The sequence below is a fragment of the Petaurus breviceps genome, unplaced genomic scaffold (assembly GCF_028583685.1).
Source record: "Petaurus breviceps papuanus isolate PSGF00001 unplaced genomic scaffold, PetGlider_PUasm1.0 37, whole genome shotgun sequence".
Lineage (NCBI taxonomy): Eukaryota > Metazoa > Chordata > Mammalia > Diprotodontia > Petauridae > Petaurus > Petaurus breviceps.
The window spans coordinates 88,920,814-88,926,708 of record NW_027186296.1 but is presented as its reverse complement, the minus strand read 5'-3'; the positions used below and the strand labels follow the sequence as shown (position 1 = coordinate 88,926,708).

At 40.7% G+C, this 5,895-nt stretch overlaps 1 pseudogene; it reads left to right on the top strand.

Annotated features, from left to right (window-relative positions):
• Positions 1–3,577: 3,577 nt before the first annotated feature.
• On the top strand, positions 3,578–4,869 carry LOC138169496 (eukaryotic translation initiation factor 3 subunit H pseudogene; annotated as a pseudogene).
• The last annotated feature ends 1,026 nt before the right edge of the window (positions 4,870–5,895 follow it).

Sequence of the window (5,895 nt, the reverse complement as noted above, 5' to 3'; positions counted from 1 at the left end):
GAAGGAAGGAAGGAAGGAAGGAAGGAAGGAAGGAAGGAAGGAAGGAAGGAAGGAAGGAAGGAAGGAAGGATATTATTAAGCATCTGCTGTGTTCTTGGAGTGACTGAATAGCAGAGATCAGAATTTCAAATACTAAAATGTAAAAGATTAGATGCAAGACTGATGACTGAGCTACAGTCTCCTGAAACAGTATCACCTCAAGTGCTTCCAATTCAGGTCGGGCAGCTCAATGCCTTTCCATTTCTATCTTGTTCAGAGGGTGATTCAACTTTTGTTAGAGAATGCTGGCTTCAGATCTGGGGGAAGATTTAGGAAACATTTTATGAGTCACCTAAAATGTCAGACAATGTTAGGCAGAAAGGTACTAGAAGAGAAGAAATATTGATTTGGTCTACAAACTAGAAATATGAGGAAAGACTGTTCTCCTAAAGCTCTGAAATCCAGACATTCAAACAGTTGATTGATTCAGTGTTTATTGAGTACCTACTTGGTGTTCCAGTATTATCTTAGGTATTATGGAAAATACAAAGTAGAAGCCATGGTCTCAGTCCTCAAAGACTATATAAACTTTCAGGGGAGAGAAGATATATTCAAACATGAAGCAATCAGAGAATAATGTGTCCATATAGACTTCCCTTATATTATGGATGGAATCCTATGAATGCCCTGAGTACATGATCAATAGGTTGCCCAGTTTTTCTTCTTTCCTACACTTTTGAGGTCACTCCAGATAGGAAAAAACAAAAAACAAAACAAAACAAAAAACAAAAAAACTGTTCCCAGCCAACAGCACCGCTTGGTGGCTCACACAGGAAAGTATGTGAGCTCTGAATCTCCTCCCCACCACCTCCTTTCTTTACTCTCAGGGGACGTGGGTATATACCATGCTTCCTTCTTTTTCTCTGTCTTGCACTGCTCACAAATAAAATAAACCTCAGGAAATCCTTGTCTCACACACATCCTCTTTAACCCCACCCTTCAAAATCTTTCCCAGTTACCTCAGGAAAATCATTCTCCCTTTCTTCCTTTCTCTCTTCCTTTGTTCTATTTATTTGTGAGTAAAAGAAAAAACCCAACAGCCTTAATCATGACAGTGAAGTAAGAGTAATGTTAGTTGTATAACTGTGTTAAAGGAAAAGGAGGCATGTACATTTTGAAGTTAAATTTCAAAATTTAAAATTCTCAAATCAGAAAGGACCAATGTTGTCAGCCTATAAAACCCTTGAAAAATCCCAGACATTTCCTTCAGAATCTCTAAAGAAGTCCCAACTGCCTACTGCATATGTGTGTACATACACATATACATACATACACATATGGATATATGTTCATATATAAATGTGTATGTGTACATACACCTATAAATATACATGTATAAACATTAGAAGGACCAGGAACATCAATTGATGCAAAAATTTTGTTACAATTTTACTTTGAAATAAAAATTTCCATCCTTTCTTTATTTTCTTTGCCTTATGGATTAAAAAATTGTACTGTGCCAATCGATGCAACTTAGTCATTCAAGGTGTCCTTAAATTCCATTCCTTCTTACATGACTTCCTAGACAATGGCACCAGTTGTAATTCTTGTTACAAAGGAGGTTGAGGCTGGTGGAACTCTTTTTTTTTTTTTGCTGAGGCAATTGGGGTGAAGCGACTTGCCCAGGGTCACACAACTAGTAAGTGTCAAGTGTCTGAGGCCAGATTTGAACTCAGATCCTCCTGACTCCAGGGTGAGTGCTTTATAGCACTGTATACCGTCTGCCCCTGGTCAAACTCTTGAGGTCAGGGATTCTCAGTTGCAGGTAAGCCAATCAAGTGTCCACACTAAGATTAGTATTCCTACGGTGAGCATTGCTAATTGGAAGACCTCCAGACTACCTAAGGAGTGGCCAAGGTGGAAAACCAAGGTTCTGTGTTCATCAGAGTGGGACCAGGACCATCAGTTAACCTGGTACTTGCAGCCTGGGCAAGACAGGGAGACCCAGTAGTTTTTTTTTTTAAAGGAAGAAGTTGGGGGAAGGGCTTCCTGCAAGGAGGTGATAGAGTCAAAAAGCAGAATGAAATACTTTCTTCCTAGCTTGGACAATGCAGGAGTTTATTTTTCTAAACTCTGTTTTTTAGGAGGGTTTTCTCCTTTTTTTAAAACAATTAATTTTTATGAGGGGGCAGAGCCAAGATGGTGGCATAGAAGCAGGAAAACCCCCTGTGCTCCCCCCATAACCACCTCAAATACCTATAAAACTGACTCTAAACAAACTTTAGGGCTACAGAACCCACAAAGTGACAGAGAGAAACAAACCTCCCACTGAAGGAAGCCCAGCAGGTCGGCAGGAAGGGTTCATCGCAGCCTGCTGGGAGCAGAGCCCAGCCCTGCCTGAGCCCATGGTTTTAGCCTCAGGGCAGCCCCACCAGCCACAGCTAGAGGGAACCTCGGGAGAGTAGATCAGCAGTAGCTGTGGTTAACTCCCAGAATTATCAACCCATAAATGCCAAAGACAAAATGAGAGGTCAGTGTAGACTTTGGGTACAGAGAGTCCGGGAGTGCAGCCTAGCCTCTGCCCCTGGTGGGAGAAGCGACTGAGGCGTCCGCAGCCAGGTGGCTGCTTCAAAGTGCCTGGCCTGCAGATTGTAGGGGGACCAAGCAAGCATTCTGAGGGGTAATTGCTCTTGCTTTAACCTGCTTGGATCTGGATTGCTGTCTAGGGTGGAGGTCCTGGGGTGTGTGAAAAGTGAGCCAGAGCTTGTGGAGGCTTCAGAGAGGGCAGCCAACTAATAGCTCCAGCAGCTGTGAAAACCCCAGCGATTTGGGACAAAGCTATCCTCTCTGGAAGCAGAGTTCTTCTGTGGCAAAAAGCTCAAAAGTCAAATAATTGAGTGGCAACATGAGCAAGCAAAGGAAGAACAGCAATCTGACTTTGGATTCCTTTTTTTGGGGCCAAAAAGATCAAAGCATGGAACAGCAGGAAGACAATGAAGTCAGAATGCATGCACCAAAAGATTCCAAGAAAAATATTAATTGGTTATAGGCCATAGAGGAGCTTAAAAAGGATTTTGAAAACCAAATAAGAAAAGTGGAGAAAAAATTGGAAAAATTAATGAGAATGATGCAAGAAAATCATGAAAAAATAGTCAACAACCTGACTGAAGAAAATAACACCTTAAAAAATAGACTAACTCAAATGGCAAAAAGGCTCAAAAAGCCAATGAGAAGAAGAATGCCTTAAAAAGCTGAATTCGCCCGATGGAAAAAGAATCTCAAAAGCTCACTGAAGAGAATAATTCCTTCAGAATTAGATTGGATCAAATGGAAGCTAGTGACTTTATGAGAAATCAAGATACTATTAAACAGATTCAAACAAATGAAAAAATAGAATGTGAAATATCTCAACGGAAAAACCACTGACCTGGAAAACAGATCCAGGAGAGATAATTTAAAAATTATTGGACTCCCTAAAAGCTATGATCAAAAAAAGAACCTAGAAATCATCCTTCAAGACATTCTCAAGGAAAATTGCCCTGATGTTTTAGAACCAGAGGGCAAAATAGAGGTTGAAATAATCCACTGATCATCTTTCCTCCGGTCCTTCCATTAAGATGGCGTCCCGTAAGGAAGGTACCGGCTCTGGCTCCACCAGTTCGACTTCTACAACCGGCGCGGCCTTGGGCAAAGGAAAAGGCAAAGGTAGCTCGGGAGACTCGGGCGTGAAGCAAGTGCAGATCGACGGACTGGTTGTTTTGAAAATAATTAAACATTACCAAGAAGAAGGACAGGGGAATGAAGTTGTTCAGGGAGTACTTTTGGGTCTGGTGGTGGAAGACAGGCCAATCACCAATTGTTTTCTCTTTCCCCAACACACAGAGGATGATGCTGATTTTGATGAAGTCCAATATCAGATGGAAATGATGCGCAGTCTTCGTCATGTAAATATTGATCATCTTCATGTTGGTTGGTACCAGTCTACATACTATGGCTCTTTTGTCACCCGTGCTCTCCTGGATTCTCAATTCAGTTACCAACATGCAATTGAAGAGTCTGTAGTTCTCATTTATGATCCCATAAAAACTGCTCAAGGGTCTCTATCATTGAAGGCATATAGTCTGACTCCTAAGCTGATGGAAGTTTGTAAAGAGAAAGTTTTTCTCCTGAAGCATTGAAAAAGGCAAATATCACCTTTGAGCACATGTTTGAAGAAGTGCCGATTATAATTAAAAATTCACATCTGATCAACATACTAATGTGGGAACTAGAAAAGAAATCAGCTGTGGCAAATAAACATGAATTGCTCAGTCTAGCCAGTAGTAATCATCTGGGGAAGAGCCTGCAGTTGTTGATGGACAGAGTGGATGAAATGAGCCAGGACATCATTAAATATAACACCTATATGAGAAACACCAGTAAGCAGAAGCAACAGAAACATCAGTATCAGCAATGCCGTCAGCAGGAGAATCTGCAGCGCCAGAGCAGAGGAGAGCCTTCTTTACCTGAAGAGGACATGTCCAAGCTCTTCAAACCTCCTCAGCCTCCTGCTAGGATGGATTCACTCCTGATTGCAGGCCAAATTAACACTTACTGCCAGAACATCAAAGAGTTCACTGCACAGAACTTGGGCAAACTCTTCATGGCTCAGGCGCTCCAAGAATACAACAGCTAAAAAGAGGAAACCCATGACTTCTGGTTTGATAAGTTGTTTCCAGACAAGGTGCTGATACATACTCTGAGATCACCTGCTAACAGCTCTTCCAAGAAATAGAATTTTCTTAATGAAAATGACAGTGCTCATTTGATATCATTGACTCACTTTGGCAGTAAAATTGTTCTTATGAAAAAATAAAATTTGTTTTTAAAATAAAAAAAAAAAAGAAATAATCCACTGATCACCTCCTGAAAAAGATCCCAAAAAGAAAACTCCTAGGAATATCATAGCCAGGTCCCAGAGTTCCCAGACCAAGGAGAAAATATTACAAGCAGCCAAGAAGAAACAATTTGAATACTGTGGAAACACAATCAGGATAACACAGGACCTGGCAGCTTCTATGCTGAGGGATCGGAGGGCTTAGAATATGATATTCCGGAGGTCAAAGAAGGTAGGATTGAAACCAAGAATCACCTACACAGCAAACAGAGTATAAGGTTCCAGGGGAAAAATATGGTAATTCAATGAAATAGAGGACTTTCAAGCATTCTTGATGAAAAAACCAGAGTTGAATAGAAAATTTGACATTCAGATAAAAGAAGCAAGAGAAGCATGAGAAGGTAAACAGGGAAAAGAAATCATAAAGAACTTATAAAAGTTGAACTATTAACATTCCTACATGGAAAAATTATAATTGTAACTGATGAAACTTTTCTTAGTATGAGAATAGTTGAAGGGAATATAACTGTGTATATGTATATATAATATATGTGTGTGTATACATACATACATATATATGTCTATATAGGAGGGTATATGGGTGTATGAATACATATGTGAGTGTCTGTATATATGTGTACAGGTATACACAGACAGAGGGCACAGGACCAATTGAATAGAAAGGGATGATACTTAAAAAGGTGAAATTGAGAGGTGAGAGAGGAATATAATGAGAAGAGATGGGGAGAGACAGAATGCGGTAAATTATCTCATAGAGAAGAGGCAAGGGAAAACTGTTACAAAGGAGGGGAAGAAAAGGAAGGCAAAAGGGAATGGATCAAACTTACTCTCATTGAATTTGGCTTAGGGAGGGAATGACATACACAGTAAATAGGGTATCTTGGCCTACAGGAGAGTAGGGGGGAAGGGGATGAGAGGGGGGATGATGGAGGGGAGGGCAGGTTGGGGGGGGAAGGAAAGTTAGAAGCACATACTTTTGAAAAGGGACAGGGTCAAAGTACAGAACGGAACGAGTGGGG